The sequence below is a fragment of the Tamandua tetradactyla genome, chromosome 4 (assembly GCF_023851605.1).
Source record: "Tamandua tetradactyla isolate mTamTet1 chromosome 4, mTamTet1.pri, whole genome shotgun sequence".
NCBI lineage: Eukaryota > Metazoa > Chordata > Mammalia > Pilosa > Myrmecophagidae > Tamandua > Tamandua tetradactyla.
In genome coordinates, this window is record NC_135330.1 from 2,918,582 (window position 1) to 2,933,129 (window position 14,548).

The 14,548-nt window shown below is 41.9% G+C and overlaps 1 protein-coding gene and 1 pseudogene across 1 annotated transcript in view; one reads left to right on the plus strand and one right to left on the minus strand.

Annotated features, from left to right (window-relative positions):
• Positions 1 to 14,548, minus strand: part of LOC143679731 (late cornified envelope protein 1E-like) — a 281,074-nt gene that overhangs the window by 242,795 nt on the left and 23,731 nt on the right. The window contains exons 3-6 of the mRNA XM_077155955.1: positions 12,608 to 13,029; positions 12,033 to 12,161; positions 10,131 to 10,176; positions 1,060 to 9,061 (exon numbers count right to left, since the gene is read on the minus strand). The gene's annotated coding sequence lies outside the window, so the exon portion shown is untranslated. The remainder of the gene's footprint in view (positions 1 to 1,059; positions 9,062 to 10,130; positions 10,177 to 12,032; positions 12,162 to 12,607; positions 13,030 to 14,548) is intronic.
• LOC143680110 (microprocessor complex subunit DGCR8 pseudogene) lies at positions 6,088 to 8,736 on the plus strand (annotated as a pseudogene).

The following is a 14,548-nucleotide window of genomic DNA, read 5'->3' on the forward strand; positions in this document are numbered from 1 at the left end:
AAAAGGAAGAAAAACATGAAGTTTACATGGATATTTTGGAAGCACTGAAGATGGACCCATCTCAGGAAATGCATCTTCTGGCTTAGATCACCAAGAGACTGGCTCCAATGAATCTTCTAACTATAGTCAATGAAACGCTGCTCACAAAGTTCTGAATCTACCCACAGAAAATAAGATACAGCAGAGAAAGAGAACAAGGATCCAATGAAGAAGTATCAAGAGGTCAATCTAGATATTCACAACATGGGCAACATTCTTCAACAATGAAGCAATCAACAGGGATCCAAGAATAACCAGTCTAATGATAAAATACAATCAAGAGACTTAGAGGAGAGTCAGAATCCTCCCATGGATAATCCAGGTGTCAGTGTGAATGGTCTGGGTTCAGACAAAAGGGCAAAGATCTTTGGGTCCAGACAAAAGGACAAAGACATGAAAAGTCAGGGAATAGAGGTCAGAGATACAAGAGACAAAGATATAAAGTCACATTTTCGGTACATATCTAGACATGATGAAGAACGTGGGTATAAATATGGAGTCAGGATATAGAAAATATAGGTATGAATCCATACATGGACAACCAGGAGAAAATTTGAGATTGTCAGAATCTCATCAGGACCAGGCATCCTCTCTTGGGATGTCTGGGACTATCTATGGAGATCAAGATCCAGTCTGACAAGAAAAAGGGTCAAGCTATGAACAGTCAAGAAGTGCCTCTAGACATTTAAGATCTCGTCATGGACAGACATCTATCCATGGACAATTTGTGTCTATTCAAAGAGAAAATAGGTCAGGTATAGAAGAAATACAAGCATCTCACCATCATCAGGAGACAGCTGTGGAAACTCAGAATCTCCTCATAGAAAATTGTCCTCTACACAGTCAAGTAGACAACAGGGGACCAGCTATAGTCATGTCACACGAAAGGTAACATAATATTTGTGGCCACTTAATTTATAGGTTCAAATTCTGGACAACACAGATTTCAGTGATATAAAAACAGATTTTAGTAGGAAAGTAATTAAAAGAGTTTTCAAAAATAAGGCATAGTTACATCACCAGATAAGATGGTACCAACATCCGAAGAGAAGTGCTGGAGAGTTTCCATAGCAGCCAGAGTCTCATTAGTAAAAATCCACAGCAATCTTGGAGACAGCATTCAGAGTCTCCTTAGTTAAAATCCATAGTAGAGCTTAAGATTCTGATGAGGTGCACTCCCTCTCTCATAAGATTCTTCTCTCTCTCCTTCTTCTTCTTCTTCATAAGTTTTTCTTCTCTCTCTCTAACTGCTTGCATGCACTTTTTATGATATCTTTACACAATAGTGACCGAATTCCAGTTAGCTTACATGACTGGGCCCAGTTGGGTCCTCTGGGAACTGGCTAGGGACTGAGAGGAGCTTCCTGGGACCTAGATATCTTTACCAAAGTACACCTCCTTTCAGGAGGATAGCCAGTTCTCCCAGCTAAAGTGTACATTTCAACTGTTTCTTACCAAGGTCACATAATGGCAACATCGGTTGAACAGAACAGACTCTACGAATTTATCTTTTCCTTACAAGTCAGTCCAGTGATAGTAAGAAGCAATCAGGAAATTTATAAAAACAGTCATATCCATTCATGGTCAGAATGTAGCCATTATCAAGTTGTATCCAGCACAAGAAGTAAACAAAACTCTAGCCATGGTCAAACAGAAGGGAGCTTTAGACATTCAGGATGTCATCAGGGCCAAGAAAGCAGTCACAGACAGTTTTGTTCTACACAATAAGCTTCTTTCAGGACAGTAGGTAGACACAGGTCAGTCATGTTAGGAGAAAGTACCAGACATTCAGGATCATCTCATAGTGAACCAGAATCTGGATACAGTACAAAAAAATAGTGCCCAGGTATACTCAATCTAGTGATAGTGAAAGACAATCAGAAAATTCAGACAGACAGTCAGCATCAATCCATGAACAGTCTGGGTATAATCATAAACAATTGAAATCTGAAAAAAAAAAAAAGAGGAAGACAAGACTCTAGCCATAGATAATCACACGAGATCCTGAGGAGGGATGTTTTCCCCTGGGCAGTCTGGATTCAATACAAGAAGACATGGATCCAGCCACAGTCAATCAGGAGAGAGCCCTGGACACTCATGGTCTTCTCACACATAACCACCACTTGGCAGTCTACAGCCAGTAAAACAGTTAACAAAGATCTAACTTTGGTCAATCCCGTGATAGTGAAGAAAAATCAGGAGACTGAGATAGAGGTCACCCTCTTCTCATGGTCAAGTTGAGTGTTAGCATAGGCAGTCTTGATCCAACATGAGGAAAAGGGATAACTCTAACCATGGAAAGTCAAGAAATAGATCAGGAACTCATGAAGGGATGGGTATCCACTCATAGGCAATCTGGATCATCTCTGGAAGGGGACAATTTCAACACAAGGGAAAGAAAAAGGTCTTCATATGGACAACCAACAGGCAGACCTTGATCTTCAGGGTCAACTCTAAGATGATCATGATTAACACATGCTGAATCCACTACAAAAAGACCTTCAGGATGCAGTTATACTCAGGCCAGTGGACAATGAAAGACAATCTAGAGACACAGAGTCATAATTAACCCATGGATATTCTGGATATGGACAAAGAAAGCTGGGATCTAGCATAAGAGGAAAACAAGGAACCAGTTAGAGAAAGTCAGGAAATAGTTCTATAAACTCTAGATCTTGTCAGAGCCAAACATCCACTAATGGTCAGTCTGAATATACACATAGTATCAGAATCCAACACTAGAAACAGGCAAACTGTCTGTCATAACCAGATAAGAGACAGCTCTGGGCAATCAGTGTCCATTCACGACCAGACATACAGTCATAGACAGTCTGGATCTAGTCATACAGAAGTTGGGTCTGTGAAAACACTGATCCACTCTGAAAAGGTGGACGGTAGCTCTAGGTGTTCAGAGTCTGCTCATAGATAATCACCATGTATATAGTCTACAGCCAGTACAAGTAGACAAGAATCCAGTTATAGTCAGGCTGGCTAACATAAAGGACAATCAAGAGACTCAGATACTGAATAAACATCAACCCATGAAAAGTCTGAATCCAGAAGAAGAGAGAGACAAGACCATAGACCATCAGGACACAGGAATGGACATCCAGGGCCTACATCCACATGGACTACAACTAATGTGAGCAAACAATGGACGTCCAGTTATAAACAATCTACTGACAGTGAAGGGGAATCAGGAGATTGTGACCGTCAGCTTCCACCCATGGACACTCTGGGTGTGCTCAATAATCAGTCTTGGTCCAGTACAAGAGAAAAACAGGTTTTGAGCCATGGAGAGTTAGATATTCAGGATCTCAACATGACTAGGCAGACATTCATGGACACTCTGGGTCTATCCAAGGACAGTCTGGATCCAGTATAACACGAACACAAGTATCCTGTTATGGAAAATCAGGAGACAGCACTAGACACTCCAGATATGCTCAAGGACGATCTGTATCTATAAGATCTGCATCAAACATAAGCAGACATTGAGGTTCCAATAATAGTAGTGATAGTGATACACAATCAGGGACTCATATAGAAAGTCAGCATAAGACCATAAACATCTGAGTAGGATTATGGACAACTGAAACACATAAATATAGACACTCAGAGTCTTGTCAAAGACAGACACACAACTCAAGGGCAGTCTGGACCTACCCCCGGACAGTTAAGATCCAGCAACAAAAGCATACAAGTTAGTCATGGACAAACAAGTAGCTGTGGACACTCAGAGTCTGCTCACACAATCATCATTTACTCAGTCTGGATCCAGTAGAAGCAGACAAGTGGAATCCAGTTATAGTCAGTAACTGGATCCAGTAACTGGATCTAGTGATAGTGAAGGACAACCGAAAAATAGGGAAAGACAGTCTTTTTCTTCCCATATACATCTGAGTATGGCCACAGGGAGTCTGGGTCTAGCACAGGAGGAAGAAATGGCTCCAGCAATAAAAATTAGGAGATAAGTCAGGGTCCTACTAATATGGATGTCTACTTAGAGGCAATCTGTGTCTACCCATGGAGAACTTGGGTCCATAAACAGACATGGTTCTATTATGGTCTATTTATGGGCAATCAGGGTCATCTCATAGGCAATCATCATCTGTCCAGTCTGAACCCAAAACAAGCAAATGTCAGGGATTCAGTACTGGTCAGACCTGTGCTAATGAAGGACAACCGATTCAGAGAGATGGACAGAATCAACCCATGGACAGCCTGGGTCCAGTTCAAGAAACTAATATGAATCCATTGATGGCCAGCCAGTTGGCAAGTCTAGACACTCATGGACAGTCTGATTGTTCCCAGGAAGATTCAAGCCAAGCACAAGAGGAAGACAAAAATCCTGCCATGAGCAGTCAGAGCATAGCCCTAGATTCTCGGTGTCTGGACATGGACAATCAACATCTGGGTCCAGGACAAGCAGACATCAAAGATCCAGTTACAGTGAAGTTAATAATGATGAAGGGCATTCAGAGATTCAGAGGAGTCAGCATCCACCCATGGATAGTCTGACTGTGGACATATGAAATATGGGTCTAAAACCAGAGAAAAACAAGGAGAAAGCCCCATATACTCAGAATTGCACTGTCCATCTCATAATCAGGCAGGGGATAGCACACTCAGAAGTGAGAAAAATCAAATCCAAGGTCAGTTTGGATCTTCTAGTCATATAAAGACAGCGGCGGGAGACAAAGGTAAGGATCAGGTTATACTTGCAAACATGGCAGCTTTGGAAATGCTGACTAGGACTATGGATGGTCTGAAAACAACAGCTTTGATCCCAGTGCACTGAAATCTAGGGATGGAAATACAAACAAGCTTACACTTGTAAAGTAAGAATCTCCCCCTGATCACTCAGGGTCCAGATCAACCAGCAGGAAGAAAGACAAGCATCTAGTCTGGGACACTCCAGGATAAGCCATAAACAATTATTTGATAGTCATGGTCAATCTAGATCTATCATAGATATAAAACTGCAAATATTTATAGCCAGTTTTCTGAATTGCCTAGAGAAATAGAATCTGGTCATGGTTTAACTACTTCCCCTCAGGGTCCATCATCCACCTCAACTTCGAAACAGACAGGAAGCAGTAGACAGTTTTGTAACTCCGAAGTTCAGTCAGGAGACTCAAGCAGAAAATCTTCATATAGCAATGAACAGATTACTTCTGGCCCTGAAAGATCAGGACTCAACTCAACATTGGAAGACAGGAATTCAGTAATTTCAAATCAAGTTACAGCCATAGTCATTTCAAGTCCAGAACAACTAGAAAGCAAGGTAATATGCCCAATGCAGTGATGCTTCCAGGTGGTTCAGGTATGAGTAAGGACAGTCAAATTCCAGCCCTGAGAAGTCAGTAACTGAAAGCAGAAATCATGACTCCAGCTCTCCCCAGTCTGGTGACAGCCAAGGCCCAAAAGAGTAGGAAAATATACCTAGACGCAAGAATCAAGTACCGCAACCATGGGGCTCAATGGACGGCACAGACAAGGAGGGGTCTAGTCATGATCAGCCAAGGGACTGTGGAAGATACAGACAGGATAAAGATTTTCATCAAAATGGCATCTCTGAAATAAGTAACAATAGAAGCAAGCAAAAACAAGCTTGTACCCACACACCACTCTATAAATACATCCCTGAGCAAAGAGGTCAGTACTATCAAGTGAGACACCAGCAAGTGAGGAACCAACCCAAAAACCGAGAGGCCCCTCCACTCACCCAGCATGTGGATCTCACGACGAAGTGACGCCTGGGTGGCCTCCTCGAGGGCAGCAGAGCAATGAGAGGTTGGGCACTGCCCGCAGACTGCCAGTGCCTGATGTGGAAGAAGAAAGATGTCTCCTTGGCACAAAAACTCATTTAGTCGTCAGTCCTTTAAGTGGAGTTTATTGTGATTCCAATAATTGAGGCAATGGTTCCCAAACAGCTGTCTACATTAATGAAAAGAGCAAAGTGGCCAGCGTGACTAAGCCACCAGCACATACTTGTGAATTTAGCTGTACAGATTTATGTAAGGTGTTTTAAACTGGTCTTCTAATATGGAGACCTCTCAGAGCTCCTCTCCTCCGCTGCGTGAGCCTGCAGAAGAAGTGACGATGGAGAATCAGGCTGGGGCCTTCCAGGCACTGCCCATGAACAGCCTCCACCATCTCCCCTGCACAGATCCAGTGGTGCAGAAGTAATAGATGTTGGCTGTGGTAGTGATGGACAGTCCGAACCCCCTACCAAGGGCCTATTAAACTTCTAGGGAGCCTTTCTTCTCTCCAAAGGATCCTTCTCTAAGGCCCATCTCCTCATAAAACCCACACACCTGGCATGCACCTCCACTCTGGAAGCTCTCCCAAGACATGAAGTTTCTTACAGATGCTAAGATAAGAATGAGCTTTACCAAGAGCTGCAGAAAAGGACAAGAAAGTGCTGTACACAAGAGTGGAGCGCTATGCTCAAGTAGAGTCCTTAGTTCTCTCTGTGGAGACCTGCATGTTTATCCCTTTAGCAGGAGTGATGGTGATGGGGTCGGCACACAGGATGAGAGTGCTGTAACAAAGATGAGGAGAATGAGCAGGCTCAGGAAGAGAGTAGAGTACACAGTGCTCGATATGTTAGAAGATTTTACTTACAATTTATTACTAGATGAAGGATCTAGTAATATCTACTAGATAAAGGCAGGTTCACAGCTAAAGCAATGGTTCAAAGAGACAGTGGATAAAGGGACTTGAATTTCTCCTGTGAGAATGACTTTGACAATGACATGGGTGCTCTGCTGGCAAAGGGCCACTGTGCTCCCAAAAAGAAGCAGATGGAGGAAAAATACAGGAGATAGCAATTATCTGCCCAGTGGAGGAACCAGCGTGTAGCCAGTGAAGATCAGGACTGAAACAGTGTTCAAAAGTCGGGGCCACCCACCTACAGAGCCACTGCCTGATAGGTAGATTATGACCTTCTATAATTCTAGAGTCCCCATGTACCTACACAGAGAGTCTTGGGTGTCCACCTGTCCAGACCACACTTCTTGGGAATGAGAAGCATGTGGGAACACAGCCCTCCTCTGAGTGGCATTGCCTGTCTATATTACAAGAAAAAGAAGGACAAGAAAAGGGAGCAGAGTAGTGACCTCATCCCCAGTGGGGAAGGTTCCCTTGTCAAGCCCCTGAGCTGTTCAACAGGGCTGGACATCCTCCAGTGTTGGTTTGAATCTGTGGTGGACCCCAGAAAAGCCATGTCTTTTAATTCTCATTCAATATTGCTGCCTGGGAGCATTTTGATTGCTCCCATGGAGATGTGGCCCACCCTTGTGGGTGGTAACTTTTGATCAGACAGCTTCCATGGAGTTGTGACTTCACCCATTAATCCTTTAAAAGAGGAAATATTTTGGAGAGAGTTCCTTTTTATAGAGCCACGACAAAGCCAGCAAACACTGCCATGATTGTCACGTGCCCTTCCAGCTGAAAGAGAAACCCTGAACATCATCAGCCTTCTTGAACCAAGGTATCTTTTCTTGGATGCCTTAAATCGGACATTTCTATAGACTTGCTTTAATTGGGACATTTTCTCAGCCTTAGGACTGTAAACTAGCAACTTATTAAATTCCCCTTTTTAAAAGCCATTCTGTTTTTGGTGTATTGTCCAGAGCTAGCAAACCAGAAGAGCCCAATCTCAACTCAGGTCCCCTGGATGAGAAGGACCCACTGGGGGCTGAGGCTGTGCCCAGGGCCCTGGGTTAGGTGAAGGTCAAGGTTGAGGTTTGCAAAGACAAAGTAGCTGATCTCGAGGAATTTCAGAACTACTTCGCGAAGCATTTTGACTTTGATTGAGCAAGTCACTGTGAAAAAGTTCCAGACTTGGTCTGAGCAGTGGTCATTTAACCAAGAAATGAAGCTGAACCAGGGTGAGTCTGAGAGGCCCCATCTTGTCTCTGTGCAAAATGCACACAGAAAGAAAGAGTCTGGCATTACACCTAGTGGGAAATCTGGGTTCTGCATCCTGCATAAGTACATGCATCCTCAAGGGCTGCCCCGTCTACAACTTCTTTGAATGTGAGAACCCCAGCGAGGCTTTTGGTGTCTCAGAGAGCAGAAAAAGCTTGCAAAGAATAAAGCTAACCAAGCTGCACTGGAAATCCTCAGCCCTGACTTTGTCAAACAGACCTCTGAGGAGAAGTCTAAAAACAGTGAAGAACTCCACTATTTCAACCACATCAGTTTATAGGATTCATGGGTCTATGAACTGACCAGTAAGTTTGGACTGTTGTCTCCCTAGAAGATTTTCCCCAAGTGCCTTAAAAGAAACCGTGGAATGGGTGACACATTCATCAAGCATGAAGTAGTTCCTGGTAGAAACCAGAAGAGCAAATATGTCATGGTATATGGCAAATACACAATGTAAGGGTGATGTAAGAATAAGTGTTGGAAAACAGTTGGCCTCCTGGGTATTTTATTCAGTTTGAAACTCACTACACTTAATTTAAAGTCTCTCTCTCTGTCTCTCTGTCTCTCCCTCTCTCCTCTCTCCTCTCTCCTTTCTGTTCTTCTCTCCCCTTCTCCTTGCCTCTTCCTCCTCTTCTCCTCTTCTTTCCTCTCTTCTTCCCCCACTGCTCTCTCATACCCACCCAAACATACCCACACATACCAAAAGACAAAGGTTGGTGGGGAGGAGACAAAAAAAAAACAAAGGTTCTGGATCGGACTCCCAGCAACCAATTCCCTGTGACTCCACTTTTTCCCTCCCATACCTGAGTGTCTGAAGTCCCGTCTGATGCTTTACAATCTAGCAGGTCTTCTGTACCACCTCTGTAACCCTCAAAGGGTCCTCCAGGAGCACTTTCAGTCACTCTCGTCCACTTGCCTAATTGAAAGACCAGACTTGCATTCTGCAACCTTCCAGGTAGGAAGGTATGGCCTTATGAATGGCCACGTGTAAAAGAGCATCACGGGGGTGCCAGGGTGGCTCAGTGGTAGAATTCTCGCCTGCCATGCGGGAGACCCGGGTTCAAATCCCAGTCCATGCACTTCCCTAACAAACAAGCAAACAAACGAATGAGAAACAAAACCAAACAAAAATTCAACAAATGGTATTGCAATAAGGGGATATTCACATGGAAAAAAGAATGAAATATGACCCCTGCCGTACAACATACCAAAAATAAAGAAATAAATAAAGAGCATCAAACATCAAGGTATGGAGTTGGACATATATTGGAGAAAATATTAACTCAGAATAAATGAAAAGATACAAGTAAGGATGAACTACAGATTCCTGGCATCTGGAGTATGTGGGGGTCTTAGAAGAGAAATGAGGAAAACTGAGGGAGACAATACTCCAAATCCAGGGCCGAGGTCTGGAGCTGAAGATATATCGCCATGCCTGCCCCAGCTCCCAGTGAATACACGCTAAGCTTCAAATGACATCAGATCTAGTTTTAATTTCTTGAGCTAGAGAAACAAAAGATCCTTGCATCTGAGAAGGAAGATAGAGGGGAAAACATTTTTTCACTCATTTTAATATTATTGCTAACTTCTTTGGGCTCCACTTACCCTAAAATAATAGCATTCTCTGCTTGATATGTCTTTATGTTTTTTACATAGTCTCTTCATTCATGAGACCAAGGCTGTGAAGAACTGTCAGAAGTTGCACGGGAGAGGTGAGGGAAGAGGAAAGCAAGGGCAAGGAGAAAAGGACTTTCTGTGAAATGTGCCCAAGACCCAGCAGGTGGTGCCACAGGCACATCACTCTGTCTTCCAGCAGGAAGGCCTGGGTAGTCTGACTTGGAATGAAAATTCCACTGTTTATCTTCCCCACCAGTTAGGGGTTTGTTTGTTTGGAAGGGGGAAAGGTCTTTTTAGGTCAAATCCTCCATTCTTCAAGAATTGTTCCCACAAAAAGTGAACCCTATTGTAAATAATGGACTATGTTCCATAATACAATGATAAAAATGTTCTTTCATGAATTACAACAAATATACCACACTAATGCAAGGTATTTATCATAGGGTGGTATACAGGAACTCTGTATTTTATGCATGATTTTGCTGTAAACCCACAATTTCTCTAATTAAAAAAAAAGAATTTTCCCCATATCCTACCTTTTCCAAAACATGAATAGTCCAAAGGCTTACATCCAGGCTATTCCTAGAAAGAAGCAGATTTGAGTTTGAATCTTTCCTTCTCAATTTAGTACCTAAAGGACTTGAAATAAGTTGCATATTTTCTCTGAGTCTTCAATTTTCTCATCTTCAAAACAAAACTAATAAAACCTACCTCATTGGGTAATTATATGAGTTTAATGAAATGACTTACCTCAGAGCACAGAGTACAGTGCTCGGCATAAAGAGAAAGGCCATTTGATTCTTCTGCCAACACAGGGGGAGAAGCACTGAGAGACACAGCATGGTATGGGGTATCAGAACCCTGTCCTGCAGCCTGTCATCTCCAAGTGGAGAGCCAATGACCAACTCACAACGGGGCCTTCCTTGCATGCCCAACCCTGCACTGTGGCACACACTCTTGTCACATCATGAATCTTGGTTTTGGAAAGAGTTTTGTGATAACCTAATCCAATCCTTACATCAGTAGTTCTCAATAGGGAGAAAAGGAAGCCAAAATGAGTATTCACTCAGCAACAGAAAGACAAATAGTGCAGCTTAAAAATGCAAAGGACTTGAATAGACATTTCTCCAAAGACAATACACAACTGGCCAACAAGCCCATCGTTAGCCATTAGGGAAACACGGATCAAAACCACAATGAAATACTAATGCCACACTAACGGAATGGTTATTATTTTTAAATATATATATATATATATTTTTTTTTGGTGAGAATTGTTGGTGGGAATGTAAAATGGTCCAACAGTTGTGAAAAACAGTTTGACAGTTCCTCAGAGAGTTAAGTATAAAATGACCATATAACCTGGCAATCTCATTTCTAGAGACACACTCAAAAGAAGTGAAAGCAAGGATGTGAACAGATATTTTCATACTGATGTCCACAGCAGCATTATCCACAATAGACAAAAGATGGAAGCAACCCAAGTGTCCTATAAGAGATGAAAAGATAAACAAAATGTGGTATACATACAATGGGATATTATTCGGCCATAAAAAGGAATGAGCTTCTGATATTTACTATAATATGGATAAACACTGAAGACTTCATGTTGCGTGAAATAAGGCAGACACAAAAGGACAAATACTTCAGGATCTCACTTACATGAAATAACTTGAAAATGCAAATTCATAGTGAGAAATTAGAATCCAGATTACCAGGGAAGGGGCAGAGGTGGGGGATGGGGCGTTAACACTTACTGGTACCATGTTTCTGTTTAGGGGGATGGAAACGTTTTTGGTAGTGGCTGGTGTTGATGGTAACACAGCACTGAGAATGTAATTAACACCCCTAAATTGTATATTTGAGAGTGGTTAAAACGGGAAATTTTATGTTGCATATATACTACCACAATAAAAAATGTTTTAAACACTACAGGACAGTACAACACAAAGAGTGAACACTAATGTAACTACAAATATTGGTGCATCGATTATAACAAATGTACCACACTAATGCAAAATGCTAATAATAGGGAAAACTGTGTGTGTAAGAGAGAGGTACATGAACTCTGTATTTTCTGCATTTTTCAATAAACCTAAAACTACTCTAAAAATGTTTTTTTTAAGGCATAATCAATGTGCTTCATGTTTTCATAACACAAACCAGGAAATAAGGGTCGGCAGAACTATGGTGGTAAGACTCAGCAAATAGAGTACTAAAAGGATTAAGTGTTTGAAAAAGTTTTTTAATGGGGGGGGAACCTGTCACATGATGCATTAATGTCCCTCTAATACTCCTGACAACAAATTCAGCTGCTTCACAGAGATGATTGCATTCTCAGTCAAGATGGATGTTATAAATTTCTTCCTTACATCAAGTCAAAATTTTACTCCCTTTTATGAGTACCCAAGGCCCCTCGCTTTGTTCGCCTTGCCTACCAGCACACACAGCACATGCTGATGTTCATAGACATGCACGCTTTCCCTCTTACAAGTTAGTGGGTCTGATGTCTCACACTCTCCAGCCCTTCTCTTTGCTCTGAGAGTCTTCTCTCCTGGAGATTATCTCTGAAAAGCAAACACACAGAAGAGGCGAAAGTTTTTTGACCTGTGCAGCTTCACAAGTGTTTAGTTTAGGGCAAGGAATGTCAAACTATAGCCCACCAGCCAAAAGTCAGTTTGTTGCCTTTTTTTGTTCTGCTTGCAAGCTAAAAATAGTTTCACATTTTTAAGTGACTGAAAAAAAGTTGAAGTATGAAATTCAAATGTTAACGTCCATAAATAAAGTTTTATTGGAACATGGCCACACTTATTTGTTTATGTGTGTATGTAAACTTCTCTACACACTACAGCATCGGAGCTGAGTAGCTGCAACTTAGACCATCGGGTCTATAAAGCCTAAAATATTTACTATCCAGCCCTTTAAAGAAAAGTTTAGCAACCTCTAATTTAGGAGAACACGGCCCCAAGAGCACATTCACCTGAAATAATCTCCCCCAGCAGCCCTCTCCTACCTCTGTGGCGAGAGCTGGGTCTTGCAGGCAATCAGTCTTTGCTCCACAGATTCCACCTCCCCTTCACTCCCAAGTCTCTGTCACCCCTTTAAAACATCACTCCCCTGTTGGAGCGTGAAGACCCGGCCCAAACCAGGACATCAGGGGCAACACAGCCACAGAACGGATGCTGACTCCCCAGCCTCTGGGTAGCCTGTAGAGGAAAACATGTAGCCTAATAAAGGGCTAAATCTGGAATCATATCATTTATCATTTGCCAGTAGTTGCTGCCACTCCTTCCCAAATCCTAACGACGTATGGCAGTGAAATTTGTGTTGTATGTTCAGAATGGATGAAATGCAGAACGAGCTCCTCCAGGATAAGCCGACCATTCACTGATTCCCAAGGCTAAGGTTCAGTTTGCCTTCAGGTGAAATCACATCCTGCGGGAGAGAACACAGGCCCCACCGTGAGACAGGGGAAGATGGTAGTATACAGTGCTGAAGTCGTAACCCCACCTCCTCTTTAAACCCAATTCAAACTAGCCAACACGCATTGGGTGTGTTTATACACCAAGAAATATGCTAGGTCATCTTTTGGGGTGATGGAAAAGTTTTGGCAAGGAATGAGGTGGGTGGAGGCACAACATTTTAACTGCAATTAACACCACTGAATTGCATATTTTAAAAGGGGTAAAAAGGGAAATTTTAAGTTGTAAATAAGCTACCACAAAAAGAACTCATAGGGCGGGCCGCGGTGGCTCAGCGGGCAAAGTGCTTGCCTGCTATGCCGGAGGACCTCGGTTCGATTCCCGGCCCGAGCCCATGTAACAAAAAACGGAAAAACAAAGTACAATAAAACAGGAAAAATGTTTAAAGATGTTTCCCTTCCTTCCTTCCTTCTATCCTTCCTTCCTTCTCTCTGTCTTTCCTTTAAAAAAAAAAAAAAAAAAAAAAAAAAGAACTCATATTCCCGGAGCCTGCCCATGCTAAAAAAAAAAGACCTCATATAAGTGTACAACACAAGGAGTGAACCCTAATGTAAAAAGTGGACTAAATAATAGCATAAGAGTAATAATATTGTTTTGTTCATTGTAACAGATTATGCCACACTGCTGCAAAATGTTAATAATAGGGAAGACTAGATGTGAAAACATGGCATAGGGGAACGCCAGGCTTTCTGCAAGATTTTTCTGCAAACCGAAAACAAGTCTAATTAAAAAAAAAAAAGCAAGTTCTCCAACTGATAAATAACGTCCACTTCCTATTCCCAAGAAGTTTATAGTCTAGAAATAATAAAAACACATAGACAAATACATACATATATGTGTGTGTATGAAGATATACACGAAATATTCAACGGGAATTATTTATGAATAGTGAGATTACAGATACTCTATTTAATTTTCTCTACTTAATTATGTTTTCTAATTTTTATAATAAACATTAATTGCATAATAATGTTTTTAAAGATTGCACTATATTGTAATTTACATGACAATAAAATTATGAGCAAGATCTACAATTATAACTCTCTAGTAACTCAAGAAAGACTTCTTGAAGGGTGCGTGAACTGGAATTTGAAGACTGAGCAGGAGTTCAGCTGGGAGCTGGATCATGAGGAAAGGTATTCCAAACAAAACTAGCAACTAGGGCAGTACGTTCAGGAAGGTTTTAAGTAATAAATTACTGGTGTAGCCTAAAGAACACTAGGAAGAGAGGAAACGGGGCTGCAGAGAAGCGATAGTCCAGATCATGAGGAAGCTTGCATACCATGCTAACAGGCATGAATTTTTTCCTGAGATTACATCACAGTTGAACCGAAAACTACATTAACGAACAGCTACTAAGAGCCGGTAAACTGAGTCAGGTAAAGAAATGGAAAGTAGGGCCCCAGCAGCCATTATCCATTTCAAGAAGTAATAATAATAATAATAATATGGGTGCCTCCTTGCCTGAAATC